The sequence below is a fragment of the Hyaena hyaena genome, unplaced genomic scaffold, assembly GCF_003009895.1.
Source record: "Hyaena hyaena isolate Hyena2069 unplaced genomic scaffold, ASM300989v1 scaffold_145, whole genome shotgun sequence".
NCBI lineage: Eukaryota > Metazoa > Chordata > Mammalia > Carnivora > Hyaenidae > Hyaena > Hyaena hyaena.
The window spans coordinates 596570-614023 of record NW_024080777.1 but is presented as its reverse complement, the minus strand read 5'-3'; the positions used below and the strand labels follow the sequence as shown (position 1 = coordinate 614023).

The 17454-nt window shown below is 37.8% G+C and overlaps 1 long non-coding RNA gene and 1 other non-coding gene across 2 annotated transcripts in view; both read left to right on the top strand.

The window, feature by feature from the left end:
• Positions 1-17454, top strand: part of LOC120236127 — a 278998-nt gene that overhangs the window by 157030 nt on the left and 104514 nt on the right. The window lies entirely within an intron of this gene.
• Positions 6891-6997, top strand: LOC120236131. Its single transcript, XR_005529583.1, has one exon. It is a non-coding gene; the product is annotated as a U6 spliceosomal RNA (small nuclear RNA).

Here is a 17454-nt window from a genome sequence, read left to right as displayed (position 1 = left end):
CAAGCAAAAAGCAAAGCATGCAGAATTAAGCAATTTATAGGTTTCAAAATATTCCCTGTGCTTAGAGGAAAACGTCTTCTCTAGTCTTGCCCAGACCATGGCTTGCAAGACTCAGAAAGGAAGATCTTACAATTAAACTGTCCTCTTCAATTCATTTTGTGGTGTTTCTTCATTCCCCACCCCCCTCATGGTTACTAAATTTATTGCCTTGTATCATGTTTCTTCTCATTTTGGCTTTTGTTTTATTTTTATTTTTAAAATATTCATTTTATTTATTTATTTGTTTGTTTGTTTATTTATTTTGAGAGAGCATGCACACAAGCCAGGGGAGGGGCAGAGGGAGAAGGAGATCCAGAATCTGAAGCAGGCTCTAGGGTCAGCCTCTGAGCTGTCAGAACAGAGCCCTTAGCAAGGCTCCAACTTGTGCGTTGTGAGACCACGACCTGAGTTGAAGTCGGACAGCCAACTGACTGAGCCACACGGGCACCCCTCATTTTGCCTTTTGTAATGGAGGAGTTTGCCCAATCAGAGGTAAAGAAACCAGGCAGAAAATGACCGACTCATGTAGTTTGGACATAAAGCTAAGAGTCCGAGGAGACAGCCTAGAGTAATCAGAGAGGCAATAACTGCTCCCCAGAAGATGGCAGAGTGCCCCCTCCCATGTGCACCAGAGGTCTGACCAGCGTGTACATGTTAGAAATCCACCCAGAGCCAGGGAGAGAACTACCCCCAGAGATCAGAGGGAGCAGCGCTCATGCTTCCACAGGACTGGACACAGTCCTCTTCCCAAGACTCACCCTGGACCTCCTAACTCATGAGGTGTCACAGAAGATGCAGAAGGGCCTTGTTTCAGTAGTGGGGGTAGGTAGTTAGCTCTGCAGTGGGAACTACTCAGTCTACCTAATAATGTTTAAAACAAGATCCTAAGGATTCAAACTTGTTATAATTTAATTACATTCCAGAACAAAGTTTATTAGTATTTGTAGGAATAAAAGAGTAACCAATACCTAACAAGGTAAAGTGTGTAATACTTGTCATCTAATATAAAATTGCAAAGCATGCAAAGATACAGAAAAATACCATCCAGAATGAGGAGAAAAATTCAATGCTGAAGCGCATCCAGAGCTGGCACAGATGTTAGAATTAGAAGACAAGTACTTGGAAACACATAGCATATCTACATTCCATATTCTCAGAAGGAGAAAGATGGAAGCTATAAGACAAACCTGAATGGTGATTCCAAAGATGAAATTGACAGTATGTTGAAAAACTCACTGGATGGAATTACCAGAAGGCTAACTTTGCAGCAGAACAGATGGGAAAATCCAAAAATCCGGCAGTTGTAACTATCCAAAATGAAACATACGGAGAAAAAAGAATGAATACAAATAGAGCAGACATCAGTAAGATGAAGGGCAATTTTGAATGTCCCACATATGTATGGGGTTATTAAACAGAGTTTAATGGGGTTAGAGGTTATTAAACAGAGGCGGAGGGTTAAGGTTTTAAAGAAAAAAATATAAATGTACGTTTATCAATATTATAAGTTTTTGCTCCTTGAAAGGCATTGCTTAGAGAATGACAAGTCCCGTACCAATAGGAAATCTGATATTTATCCAGAATAGGTAAAGAACTCTCAAAGCTCAATAACGAGACAAATAATTGTCACACACCTATTAGAATGGCTAAAAGTGAAAAGATTGGTGGTGTGGAAATGGATAAATGATTCTCCTACAGCTCTGGTTGGAAGGTAAAATTGATCACTTTGGGAAATTGTCTATTTATTTTTTTATTTTTAAAAATTTTTAACGTTTATTTATCTTGAAGGCAGAGAGAGACAGACCATGAACAGGGAAGGAGCAGAGAGAGGGGGAGACATAGGATCTGAAGCAGACTCCAGGCTCTGAGCTATCTGCACACAGCCCGATGCAGAGCTTGAACCCATAGACTGTGAGATCATGACCTGAGCCAAAGTCGGAAGCTTAACCCACTGGCCACCCAGGCACCCCTGTTTGTCAATTTATTAAATGGTTAAAGATCTACTTACTTTATGACCCAGTCATTCTACGTCTATATATTTACCAACAGAAATGTAAGCCTATGTCTATACAGAAATCATTACAACAGTATTTTCCATGTGTGAAAAGCAAATGGATGGAAATGCTACAGGGCATGCGTACCATGGAATAGTATCTGACAGTAAAAAAGGAATGAACGGTTGACATATACCAATATGGAGGAATCCCAAAATAATTTCTTTGAAGAACGTTACTTTTCAGAACTGAAGATCATTCTGTGTAAGCAATCTCATTCTGCACATCAGAAAATAACTCCTCACTTTTCGTTGTCCTCAAACATACTATATTTTTGTTGTTGTTGTAGGGTTTTTTCCTTTGTTTTTTGTTTGATTGCATCTCTGTTGTTGCCTTGGCAAAACTGAAAACTGGGTCCTCTGCCTGGAATGTCTGTCTTCCTTTCTTCTTGATAAACTTCATGACATGTATTTAAACTTTCTGCATCTATTAAGTATCTCCCAACTTTGTCTTTCATAGTATATTACCTTCCCAAGGAATTCCATTAGTACCTTTAGTAGCAATTATCACATGTCATTTTAATTGCTGGTTATCTATGTTTTTCAATGCCTTTTATTACAATACCTTAGGTAAGGGTAACTATATTTTTGTCTTTCTGGAACCAAAAGAACCTTTTACCTCTAGCTGGCTTTTTTTTTTCTCTTTTTTAATGTTTATTTTTGAGAGAGAGAGAGAGAGAGAGAGAACAGGAGCAGGGGAAGGGCAGAGACAGAGGGAGACACACAGAATCCGAAGCAGGCTCCAGGCTCTGAGCTCTCAGCACAGAGACCAACACAGGGCTCGAACTCATGAGCAGTGAGATCATGACCTGAGCCGAAGCCTGAGCCAAAGTTGGATGCTTAACCAGCTGAGCCACCCAGGTGCCTCTAGTTGGTCTTAATGAATGTATGGTGTAAATATTAATTCAGTAACATTTAAATCTCCGGTAAATTTATCTGAGAGTAAACAAGTTTCAGTATCAGAAACAATTGCAAGAATGTTCCTAATGATTGTTACTTATTTTTTAGTGGAATTTATAAATCAGTGGCACGGGCATCCTGTCACAGAGCCCTTTGTTATAGATGGGGTGGTGTTTCCCAGACACCCCGTTGTTCTTGCCACATCTTCACCTTGTTTGGTATTCAAGTATATACATAGTTTTAGAACTTTATCTATTTTTGGGAGGGAGCATGTGCATGCACAAGCAGGGGACGGACAGGGAGAGAGGGAGAGAGAATCACATGCAATCTCCCCACTGTCAGTGTAGAGCCCAGTGTGGGGCTCAGTCTCATGAACCATCAGACCATGACCTGAGGCGAAATTTCAAGTTGGATGGTCAACCAACTGAGCCACCCAGGAGCCCCTCAAGTATACATTTTGGATGGAATTGTATGATTTATTTCACTTAGCATAATGCCCTTAAGTTCCATTCATATTGTCTCAAATGGCAAGATTTCATTTCTTTTTTAAGACTGAGTAATATTTTATTGTGTGTGCAGGTGTGTTTGTGTGTATGTATACACCATGTTTCTTCATTTATTTGTGAGGGAACACTTGAGTTGTATTTACATCTTCCCTATCATAAACATCACAATGAACATGCAGGTGACTATATTCTTTCAAGTTAATGTTTTGTTTTCTTTAAATATTCAAGAGTGGAAATGCTGGCTCATAGAATAATGAAGATAACATAAAAAATCTAATGTAATATTACATATAAATAGCATTAAAATAAATACTATTTAAGAATGATCCAAATACCACCTAAAATCATCTTTTATACCCCCAGGTGCATGTATTTATTGTTTGTGAGTATTCTATGGGGTATAGAAATATGCGTACCACAAAGTTTCAGTTAACCTGAGAAGAAAGGACATTTCACTGATTGTACCTGATTACTGAGGGGGAACACAGTTACTTCTTTAAAAGTCCTCCTATTTTTAATTTCTCTATTCCATATTTTTTCTCAGAAAAAGGAAGAATAAGCAAGAGATAAAAGATAATACAATGTGGAAAAGCTAAAAGAAATACATATAATAAGGAAAATTTTGAAGTGTTGAAGAAAAATTGCATGGAATAGATTACATAGGCAAAGAAGATATTAAGAGTCTATGGGAGAAACCTTGAACTCAATTTCTCTGAAGCAAAAGCCCGAGGACTTTTAAATCCTGGAGTGAATTAATAGAAAAGCTTGGAAGAACTGGAGGAGGGAGGTTGGTCAGCGTTGAGTGAGATCTCTGTTATCTAATCTTCCTCTCTGGAAGGGAGGCTCTCACCCTCCCACAGAGCCTGGGAGACAGGAGCTTATCTTTCTTGATGATTAGATTTCAAAGGGTTCACTCCCAGGTCCTTGAGAAAGACTTTCCTGAGTTGTAAAACTGGCAAGAGGCTGGGAGAAGACTTACATTTCAAAGGACCAAGAAAGAATTTACAATACCAAGTTTTGGAAAGTAAATGCTCTAAGAAAAGAGAGGTCAGAGTCCTGAAGTCAGGAAGAAGCATCTCTCAAGTTTAGTCAAACTGCAGGGAACGTGAAGGTCAAGTTGGTTAAGAGGAGTTGGAAAGAAATGGATATTCAAGTTTTCCTGTCATTCATCAAATTATTTTTTAAAAATTTTTGTCTCTGAAAAAGTTTTAGAACTTCTGAATCCATCATTCAACTTAGGAAAAGTTTCAGAGTTCACATTAATGATGTGGAAAACTAATTTGACTGACCAGATCTGTTGAATTACTTTTTGTTATAAAAATGACAAAAAAAAAAAAAAATCCGAAGGAAGTAGTTCAGAAAATATCCCTTTAAAAAACTATTTTGACAAGTGCCATTTGTTTCCATTATTTTTAACACTTGATGATATATTGTTAAATGGGTTTACTATATTTAATGCCGGTAATGAATTCTTACTCTAAACCTTTACAGCGAGTTTTCTGCTATCAAATATTTGCTGGGAGGTGGATTGAGACTTTAAGAATGTGTGAGAATATCCCAGCTCTTAGGTTAATGAGCCAAAAGTCAGTCATCTTGGCACGAATGCGTACATACTGTACTGTGTGTCTTTCATTGCCAAGCACTGAGTGATGAAAGATAACTCTTCTCATACTGTTACAGATGAAAGATTGTATTTCTTTTATCGACCTCATTGATTTGAAACATCTGTATGTTGTAATGCTGGACATTGTTTAGAACCAAACAAAAACCTTAAACTGAAAAATGTCTAATCCATACCTGAAGAGTCATTTAAAATGCAAGCAGTGTATTTCAAATTGATCAGAAAGAGAATTGCAAGAAGGGCATTTTTATAAAACTAATTACCATGTCAGATGCTTAAAATATAAAGTCAGTGTAATATGTGCAAACAATCCCTAAGGCAATGCGCTACCATCTGCCTTAGGGAAGAGTCCATTATTTTGTTGCTCTATTACTCTAACAGTTGTGAAAACCCTTTTCTAAGCTTGTACCTGCCACACATACACTCACACACACACACACGCACACACACAAGACTGGAAAAGTGGCTTAATAAATTCTTGACCAAAGTATCAGTTGAAATTGAATGGAATTAGAACAATTTTATTAAAAATACATATTTCACTATTTTCATATATTTCACTATTTTAAAAAGTTTATTTTGAGAAGGTGGGGGGAGAGAAAATCCCAGGAAGGCTCTGTGCTATTAGCATGAAGTCTGATTCAGAACTTGATCTCACCAACTGAGACCATGACCAGAGCCAAAATCAACAGTCAGATGCTTAAATGACTGAACAACCCAGGCACCTTTATTTCACTTCATTCATATATTCATTCATTCATTCATTCATTCATTCATTCATTCATTCATTCATTCATTCATTCATGAGCGTGAGCAGTGGGGAAGGATAGAGGGAAAGAGAATCTCACTCAGGCTCCGTGCTGTTAGTGCAGAGCTCAACGAAGGGCTCACTCTCCCGAACCGTGAGATCACAATCTGAGACAAAATCAAGTCAGATGCTCAACCAATTGAGCCACCCAGGTGTCCCTTACTTCTTCTAACTGAATAATCATAGGTCTCTCTTTCTGGCAATTTGAGAAGCAATTGGAAAGAAAAAGTGTGTTAAAGACTGTTCAAGAGAAGTATACAATTGTGTATGCTAACACTTTCATGTACTTGCCTATTCATCCATTCTTTTTTTTTTAAATTATTTTTCTTTTTTTTTTAATTTTTTTTATGTTTTATTTATTTCTAGTAGAGAGAGAGAGACAGCATGAGCAGGGGAGGGTCAGAGAGAGAGGGAGTCACAGACTGAAACAGGCTCCAGGCTCTGAGCTGGCAGTCAGCACAGAGCCCGACGCGGGGCTCGAACCCACGAACCGCGAGATCATGACCTAAGCGAAAGTCGGACGCTTAACCGACTAAGCCACCCGGGCGCCCCTATTTTTCATTTTTTAACATTTATTTATTTTTGAGAGAGAGAGACAGAGCAGGAACAGGGGAGGGGCAGAGAGGGAGATACAGAATCCAAAGCAGGCTCCAGACTCTGAGCTGTTAGCATAGAACCTGATGCAGGCTGGAACCCAGGAACCACCAGATCACGACCTGAACTGAAGTGGGATGCTTAACTGACTAAGCCACCCAGGCACCCCATACCCATCCATTCTTGTATGATGAAAATGCAGCTTATGGGTATTATGGAGGTCATATCTCTGCAAACCATACATTACAAAAGGGAATAATTTCCCAAATATAAAAGGAACTCTTGCAAATCAATAACAAAATAACTAATCATCTGCTTAGAAAAGGGGCTATCAATTTAAGTAGACATTTAAAAAAAGACAGGCAAATGGTGCTCGCTTCGGCAGCACATATACTAAAATTGGAATGATACAGAGAAGATTAGCATGGCCCCTGCGCAAGGATGACACGCAAATTCGTGAAGCGTTCCATATTTTTTTTGCACGTATAGGAGGATTAGGAGGAACTTGACGGAGGAACAAGGGGTAGAAGAAGGGCGGAAATGGTGGGGGAAAGGGAGAGAGGCAAACCATGAGAGACTCTTGAATGCTGACAAAAACTGAGGACTGATGGATGTGTGGGGGAAGGGGGGTATGGGCATGGAGGAGGGCACTTTGGGGATGAGCACTGAGTGTTATGTAGAAACTAATTTGACAATAAACTATTTGTAAAAAAAAAAAAAAAAAAAAGACAGGCAAATGGTTGACAGGTATATCAGTTATACTCAATGTCAGTGATCATCGTGGGAATGCAAATCCAAAGCACAAGGAGGTCCACACCTTAGAAGGAGGCTAAGGGAAAAGACCAAGATGGCTGTATGTGAGGTTCTTGAGCTAACCAAATGTACACGTACAAGCACAGCAATTCATCCAGGGAAATGCAGAAACTAGCTGAGTGATGTCTTAACATCAGGTAAGTGAGAAAACCCCTACATCTAAAAGGATAGGAAAAACTGAGAAATACTCATGCTATAAGCCGCAGCCCTGGCACAGAGCCATCCAGTCCTGATAGAATGCCCACATTCCAGCTTCTCCCTGAGGAGCGAAGGGTATGGACTCTACTTCTGGCACCTCACATTTTAAGACTGTCCCTCCCTCTCACAAAACAAAAGACAAAAAACACTCCAACCTAGCTCTGAAAGTCAGATGGGCTTTCATCCAGGAGACCTACAGGACTTTAGCAAGCAAAGCAGTAGGTAACCTAAGAGTATGTGAGCATTAACTTTGGCTACATCCCCAGGACTCGGTACAGAGGGAGCAGGCAGAATTGAAAAGGGATTGACTGTGTACTTTACAAACTGCTTCTTGAGGGCCTGGCTTCTAATGAATACATTTTTTGGGGATTGGCTATGATTTCTCCTCCACCCTCTTGGAGTTCAGGGGAGGTGGTTGGCCCTTCCCTGGGCTTCTCTCTCTTGCTTGATGTAACAATAAAGTCAATTGTCAATATCTCCCTGGAATGAGCTATTACACACATCTAGTGCCCTAACTTTAATAATTGCCACCCAAAAGACATGAACCAAAATCACATGGTAGGCAAAAACACCTGTCGCATGGGGGTGGCTCATTCAGCTAAGTGCCCAATTGCTTATGCATGTGTGGTCTCAAAAAATAAAAAATATAAAAACAAAACACTTCCCTGGAAGGTGCTTAACTACATACTTTCCCAGCTGCTGGCTGAGGGTCCAGCTTCTAATAAGCTGGCATGTAGGTGCTGAATGGTTTTCCCCTTTGGAACACTGATGGGTCTGGTGCACCCACAGTTATTGGAGCCACTAAAAACAAATATGGGGTCTTGAACAATCACAAACATTTTGAGAGACCATCAGAAATTCAAGCAGAGCTGATAAGGTTTATCTCCTGTGAGACACCAGTCTATCAAAACTAGAAAATATGGTTATTTTACCTAATATGAAGTGCCACAGTCCTGCTCCATCAGGTCCAGGGGTCCCTGAAGGATGGACGGTGTCAGCAGGAGAGAGTGAGAGCCCCAAGATTCTTTCTGATCACCGGGCAGGCATCTCTGTCCTGTCAGTTTTGGTGTCTTTATTTATAGGTCAAGTGATAACATCAGAAAATGGAATTTTTACAATGGATAATTCTCTCTGATAAGATGCTTTGGAAAGTGTACAAAACATGTTTTACAGAAGTATTCGTGCAGAACTGCCCCAATTATAGTGAGGTTGAGTAAATCTTACAACTAAATAAATAAAAGGGTGCTCTTAGTGAAAAACAGGATAACATACACATTTGTTTAAGTTAATACTGCTAAGATTAAGTCATAGGTTAAGTTGTATATAGATAGACTAGGAGTCATTTTGTCTGGCTCATAAGAGGAAGAATGTATTTGAGCTGGTTACTAATTTTTTGATTTTATGCTGAATGTGTAAACACCATGGGGGCCCTAAATGTGTTAGCCTTTGTATTTGGGCTTATGTTTTAACTACTCTTATCCATCCTCATCACAGCTGCCAGGATAAGGGAAGGTGTTTGTGGAATGTAGGCCTTAGAGAAGGGACTCCTATACATCACCAGTTAGCAAAGGTATAAGTAGTATCTTACGTTCTGCCCTTATCTGTTCCTTCTCTCTACATTAGGCTATTTGTCTCTGGGCCAGACCTAATTGTCCCGTTATATTCCTTGTGGCACTGGAGAGCCAACTGTACCTTTAAAGAGTTTAGCTCATTTCCAATACATAGAATAACCTCTTCGAGTGCATTTACCTTTGTGTCTAGTTTTTTGTCTATGATTTCTTGAATAGCTAGAGCATGAGAGACATTTTTGGTTAGTTGATTTACATGTTGAGCTGTATGAACCTCTTGGACTAATGCAACGAGAGTAACAGAATTGTACACATAAAGGTCAATCTTTTATGAGTAAGGGTCATTAGCCTGTTCATAGCTCAAGGGAAGTATCGAGGAAAACAGGACCTGCTGGAGACACAGTGTCTGTGCCCATAATCACAACAAAAGAAGTTCCTACAATAAGTTCCTTCCAAGGTGCAGTCATCATACCAGGGCCAGAATAAGGGGACAAGTCACTTCCAATACCAATCAACAAGGTGCCTTGGGGGTCGGTGCTGAAGCAGAAATAATTGAGTGGAGGTGGATATCAGTCATCATCTGACAGCAGGAGGCCTTGCAAACCTACCTTAACCTCACAAGAAGTTTTCTCAACGAATGAATTCAGAATGGCCCCCAACAATGAAGAAAGCAGCAGAGAGAGTAAATGAAATTGAAAAACCAGGGGGGTTGTATGCATTTAAAAACAGCTTATTAGCTTAAATAGACTGTTATGAGATATTTTATCTAAGTCCCATAATATTAACCACAACATAAAAACCTATAGTAGATACAGAAAAGATAAAGGAATCAGAGCATAGGACTACAGAAAATCATCAAATCATAAAGGAAAGAGTAGGAAAGGAACCAAAGTACTACAAAACAGCCAGAGAATAAAATTTTAATGGCGATAGTAAGCTCATACACATCAATGATTATTTTAAATGTAAATGTGCTAAATTCTCCCATCAAAACAGAGTGGCTGAATAGATGGAAAGATCCAATAATATGCTACATACAGAAACTCACTTTAGCTTTAAGGACACACACAGGCTTAAAGTGAGTGGATGGGTAAAAATATTCCAAAATACAAGTAAAAGAACCCAGAGGGCACTTAAATGACAATGTGGACTTTAAGGTAAAAACTATAACAAGAGAAAGGTCAATACATAATAAGAGGTTATTTCATCAGAAGGGCATACAAATTGTAAATACTTATATACCCAACATTGGGACACTTACATATATATAAAGCAAATACATATAGTGTGTGGGATAGTATTTGGGGTTAAAAAAGAAAATCCTGCCATAAGGCTCTGCCACTAGGACATTATGTTAAGTGAAGTCAGTCAGTCACAGAAGGACAAGAAACGCATGGTTCCACTTATATGAGGTATATAAAAGTCTCAAATTCAGAGAAGCCCAATGTAGAATGGGAGTTGCCAGGAGCTGGAAGAAGGTGGTATAGGGATTTTATAGTCAATAGGCATAAAGTCTCAGTTCTGTAAGATGAATAAATTGTCTATATATAATCCTTATAATTATCAATACTGTATTGAACACTTAAAATTTGTTAAGAGGGTAGACCTCATGTTAAGTGTTCTTATCATGCACACACATATGCAAATAGCTTCTCCTATATACCTGGCACTGTGCTAGGTATGGGGGATTCTCCTTCTAGAAACTAACATGTTGACAGAGGTAAGTGTTCATCACTTTAGACTGAAATAACTACTGCTGTGAATTTAAACAGAAAGAAAGGGAAGCAGAGAAGGGCATCTAGCTAAACTAGAAACACTTCACTAGGAAATTTTAACTTGGAAAAAAATAAGTAGCATAACTGGAAAAAAATTACTTAGAAAGCGTAGGGATCTACCTTTTTCATCTAGAAATACTACTATCTGGGGAGATATACTTCAGTGACCAGTTCAGATTCCATTCATACTAATATAAAAAGTAAAAGACTCTGATGTAAAAAGAGCAGAAAACACATTGCAGTATGTTCAATGAATTTTTGCTTGCTATGTAACAACAAACAGCTTTAATTTCCATTAAGTGAAAAGTTTTGGTGTTACTTGCAAACATTGATAAAAATTAAATTCAGGTTAACTATTCAGAGAAGCATCATTGACAGCTTCTGTGTTAATTCAGGAGTCTGCTTGTGAAATCTATGTCCTTTACAAACACAATGCAACTGAAACAGTTATCACTTCAAACTCTTATTTTCTCAAGAATTGTAGTAACGGGTATGCTATTGGTCGTCTTCTCTGTGAGATTATTAGTTACAAAATTAGTTGTTTTAAAAATACTAATTTCATAGTAACAGTTTTTTATTCATGAGAGAATAGTACACTATTGGTATAGTATAGATAAGGTTATATATGTACACGTATAAATTTGCATTATATTCAATATACATTAAAACGAAAGATTCCAGGGGCGCCCGGGTGGCTTAGTCGGTTAAGCTTCCGACTTTCGCTCAGGTCATGATCTCGTGGTTCGTGGGTTCGAGCCCCGCGTCGGGCTCTGTGCTGACTGCCAGCTCAGAGCCTGGAGCCTGTTTCAGTCTGTGACTCCCTCTCTCTCTGGCCCTCCCCTGCTCACGCTGTCTCTCTCTCTCTCTCTCTCTCTCCTGGAAACAAAAAAAAAAAAAACACGAAAGATTCCAGACCTTTAATTTTATATACATTATTTCTCTCTAGGTATGATTATATGTGTCAAAACACCTGGTGGCCCTGTCTCAATGAGATGTTCTACATCAGGTAGCTCAGAACTAATCATATGCTTGTTGGCTCTAAATAGCATGATCTGTCTGGTTTTGCCATTGTCCTACCATGGCTTAAAAATGAGAATGAATAACTTCGACTCAACCACATTTTAAGGTGACAAATAGGTTTGTTTTAGTCCTATAGCAAATATAAACAAATTTTACCAAAAATGCAAGTTTATTAAGTTCTGTAAACCAGAAACCAACTGACAATGATACCAATTCTTACAGGATCAAAAACTGACCTTCAAATTTAGGAAGGAACTGTCAACATATGAGTAATAGATACAGTTTTCCTCAGGCCTGAATATTTTAATGCACATCATTTTGTTTCATGGCCTTTATTTCATATGAAAAGATACCAAAATGTATTCAACTGCTCTATATTTATTTCTGCTTTAAAAAGCCAAAGGTTAATTTAAACATATCAAATGAATTTAAAAGTATATTCTTGATTGAATTAGATGCTTCCTGACTGAATTTGAGATTTTTCGTATTTGGAACTGAAGTTTTTATTTCTGCTGTAAACATTTTAAATGCAACAAGCAACGATCAAGGTTGCTTGGGGACTGTGACCTTTGAGTTCTTACAATAAATAGTAAGATTAAAAATTTACTTACTGTTAGAAGCACCGGTGGATCTAGAAAGGTCAAGTAGGACAAGTATTGTCACTATGGCTGTGTGTGTGTGTGTAACGTAAAATTCTTATTGGATTGATGAGAATACCATTTATTCTAGGTACTATGTTAAAGCCTTTTACACATGTCTCTCATTAAATCCTTACAAGCATTCTGTTACATGGAGAGGAGAACAGTAAGGACCCAAGAATTTAATTGAACTTACCAGTGTCTCACACCCATTAATGGTCAAGCTGGGATTAAAAGCCTGTCACGTCTGTCCATAAAATCGGTGCCTTTCTGTTTCATCACCCAGGCTTCCTGTCATATTTGTTTTCTGACTGTGCTTTTTCTGCATAAATTGTTCATATTCTAATACCACTTTTGTGGATCTGGCCCCAGTGAGCTTTCATCCTTTGTATATTGTATGAAACTTTTCAAAATGATACCCATATAGAAAAGTGAAAGTATAAGCACTTTATGACTTTCATTTTATTGACTTAAAGGTCATTATAAATTCTGGCTATTTTCCCTGTAGTTTTGCCTGTTTTCTTACAACTTCCCAGTTGTTATCGACCTTTGAGAAACTTATAAAATGTGCTGTAATTTTTATCTGATTCCACAGTCTTTGAAGCATGACTGTTCCATCGCATATACATATAACTAAGCCTTTAAAGTTTGAACCAAATATCCTCATGCTGAAAACTGGTTGAATATAATTATTACAAAAATGTAGATTTAAGTTGGAGGCATTACCTACCATCAGTTTAGCTGCTTTGACTAGTTATGGACTGACTTAATTTGGGGGTTGCCTTTAGTAGAACAGTATTCCATCAATATGCAGTAAGTTGAATAAAAGAATTTAGATACCATTCTAATGGTCAGGAACACTAAAGGTTGTACTCTCAAAATCATTGAGCATCTTCTATATTTTATGCTCATTTGCTGAAATGATCCCCGTGTATAATGCCACGTGTATAACAAAACCAATTTCAATGGCTCGCTTTTCTGATTTGGAAAATAGTGCCATATGTGAAGACTGACAATCAATACTGTAATTGAACCCAAGTCCCTCTGTCCTATGCACAGCAAAGTCAATCACTGAGACAGCAGGTATAAAGCAAGGCAAGAGTTTATTCGAAAGAAGCAGCCAAACAAGGAGATAGGAACGTAAGCCTGACATCTTCTCCAAGCCCAACCAGGGAGGGGAAAAGTTTTTTACAATCATAGACATTAAGATTACATACATAACGATGAAAGGGGCAGGGAAATGTATGACTAATCATGAGGTATGTGGAGCATAAACATTGAGTAACCATATATGTAACAGACGTACCATGTTCACTTTGGGGTGGAGATTTAACCATAGAACCAGGCAAAATTCAGCCCCTGACATGAAGAGGTTATCTTCAGATCAGAAGAGGGGGATCTGGGCATGTTTTAGACACTGGTATAAACTGTGTGGGATCTTGGGTTAGTTATCTAGGGTAAGAAATGCAGGATCTTGCTCATCCCTAGGCTGGAGCATATCAGTTGACCTTGAGTTTGGGTTCTGCAGAGACAGTGGGACCATACCTCAATATCATAATGGCTATATATAAAAACCTACAGCTAATATCTTCAATGGAGAAAAACTGAAAGTTTTCCCTCTATAGTCAGGAACAAGACAGGGATGTCTACTCTCTTCATTGTGATTTAACATGGTACTGGAAATCCTAGTCTCAGCAATAAGAGAAGAAAAAGAAAGAAAAGACATTCAAATCAGCAAGGAAGAAGTCAAACTTTTACTATTAGCAGATGACATGATACTTACATAGAAAACCCAAAATATTCTACCAAAAAATTGCTAGAAATGATAAATCCACTAAAGTCACAGGATACAAAAATCAACATACAGAAATGTGTTGCATTTCTATAGACCAATAATGAAGCAGCAGAAAGAAAAATCAAGGAATTGATCCCATTCACAATTGTACTAAAACCATAAGATATTTAGGAATAAACCAAACCAAAGAAGTTAAAGATTGGTACTCTGAAACCTATAAAACACTGATGAAAGAAATTGAAGATGACACGAAGAAATGGAAAAAAAAACAACAACATTTCACGCTAATGAATTGGAAGATCAAATATTGTTAAAATGTCTATACTACACAACACATTTAATGCAATCACTATCAAAATACCACTAGCAATTTTCACAGTGCCAGAACAAACAATCCTAACATTTGTATGGAACTGTAAAGTAGCCAAAGCAACCTTGAAAAACCAAGGCAAACCTGGAGGCATAACAATTCTGGACTTCAAATTATATTACAAAGCTGTAGTGATCAAGACACCATGGTAGTAGCACAAAAACAGACACATAAATCAATGCAACAGAATAGAAAACCCAGAAATGAACCCACAGCTATATGGTCAATAGTCTGCAGTTAAGCAGGAAGGAATATTCAGTGGGAAAAAAGTCTCTTCAACAGATGGTGTTGGGAAAACTGGACCACTTTCTTATACCAAACACAAAAATAAATTCAACATAAATGAAAGACCTAAATGTGAGACAGGAAACCATCAAAACCCTAGAGAAGAACAGTCAGCAAAACCTTTGACACCACGTAAGAACTTCTTACTAGATATGTCTTCTGAAGCAAGACATCATAATAGACATCACATGCACACACACAGGAATATTACTTAGCCATAAAAAGGAATGAAATCTTGCCATTTGCAATGATGCAGATGTAGCTAGAGTGTATTATTCTAATAGGTCAGCTGAAAAGGCAAATACCATTTGATTTCACTCATGTGGAATTTAATGAACAAAACAAATGAACATGGCAGGGCATGGGTAAGGAGGCAAACCCAGAAAATCTCTTAACTATGGAGAACAAACTGATGTTTACTGGAAGAGATCTACAGACGGGTTTGGGTTAAATAGGTGATGGGGGATTAAGGAGGGCACTTGTGAATAGCACCGGGTGTTGTATGTAAATGAATCTCTAAATTCTATACTTGAAACTAATATTATACTGTATATTAACTAACTTGGATTTAAGTAAACACTTGGGAAAAATAAACTTTCTGCTAGTTTCAAACTTGTTAACCCTTTGGGGCATGGTTTCAGTAGGAAGGAACCTGGCAGATAGTGTATTTCCCATAGTTATTTCCCTAGCAGCCAGCAGTTTTTCTATAGAAGTCTAGGATTAATCATACATTCTGGATTAATTTACCATTAAGGTATTTAATTATATGCCAGGAAGAATGAGGTTTATAAACTGAAGAGGTCCTGAATTATGATTCAAAGATGTTAAAAAGATGGGTTTTTTCTTTGTGACTTTCTTTTAAAGGGCACTACACTACTTATTGTTGGTGATCCAGTGACCCACACCCAGTCACTATAACTTCGTAGAAGAGACAAATTTCATGTTTCTATTTTTTTAAATCTGATTTGTGCATTGATGCAAAATATATTTTTTAAAATGTTTGAAGTGGCTCAGTCGGTTAAGCGTCCAACTTTGGCTCAGGTCATGATCTCACGGTTCGTGGGAGAGCGTGGAGCCTGCTTCAGATTCTGTGTCTCCCTCTCTCTCTGACCCTCCCCTGCTCACGCTGTCTCGCTCTCTCTCAGAAATAAATAAAAAACACTTAAAAAATTTTTAAAAATGTTTGAAGTGTTTCTAAGAATTTAGAAAATGGAACGAGAGGAGTTGCTAATTTTATTTGTATATATTCAATTAGTTGCGAAGTAATTCTGTATACAGTCAGTGGTACCTTCAGATTTTCAGTTATACAATGTGGTAACTTCACGACCTTAGAAAATCACTTCAGCACTGTGATTTAGATTTTACATATGTATTTTGGGAAAACCACAAGCAAAGATCAATGCTTATACATCTTATTAATGAAGTTTCCAGATGCAGTATATGGACCATATGCGTTTTACCCTATCGTCCATGGAACCCAGTAAAATGCTGAGTATATTAACAGGTTAAATATGAGCCCATAACAATAAGAAGAACAAGAAGGGGACTATCAAAATTAGAATCAGCAAATACATGGTTGAGAAAAGGAAAAGTAGTTAATTAGGAAGATTTCTGAAGGAAACTAAGATCTCGAATGAGATTGAAGATATCAATAATAGCACAATAGCGCATACTTAATATTTATGTACTTTTTGTCAATGACTGTTTTAAGTGCTTCCTATCAAGTAATCCACTCATCAGAAATGCATTCTATCCCTGGATTCTGTTCCTACAGTTAAGCCATCTCTCTTCTTTATTATGATCAGTTTCTTCTTTAACGGTTATTTCCTTCAGCACAAGATGTAATTTCTTCCATCTTCAACTACCTTGAGCAAATATTTCTATTTATCATTAATTAAAATTTCTATCAAAAAGTGGTCTACATTCATTCCAATTCCTTAAGTATAATTAATTCTTTGTCCAATTCAAGGGCATTTGGCCTTTATGGTTGCTATTTGTGTCTTGAAACACTTTTCTTCTCTTATCCTGCATAATATCATTCCCTGCAGGCATTTGTATGATCTCCCTACTTACTCATTCTCATTTTCTGCTACATTTTTCTCCACTTCCTAACCTCCAAATACCAGATTTCAAGTATTGGGTATCGTAGAGCTTAGTTTTTGAATCCCTTCTTTATGTACCCTCACAACCTATGTTGCTAGTTGATTGTGTTCCTTGGACTTGAAAATATGTATCAGATGAGAACACTTAAATATAGCATGTCAAAATCTGAACTTGTGATTTCTTTTTTTAAAGTTTATTTATTTTGAGAGAAATGGGGGGAGGTGTAGAGAGAATGGGAAAGAAAGAATCCCAAACAGGCTCTGTGCTATCAGCATGGGTCTTGAACTCACCAACTGTAATATCATGACCTGAGGCAAAATCAAGCATCAGATGCATAGACTGAGCCACCCAGGTGCCTCTAAACTTGT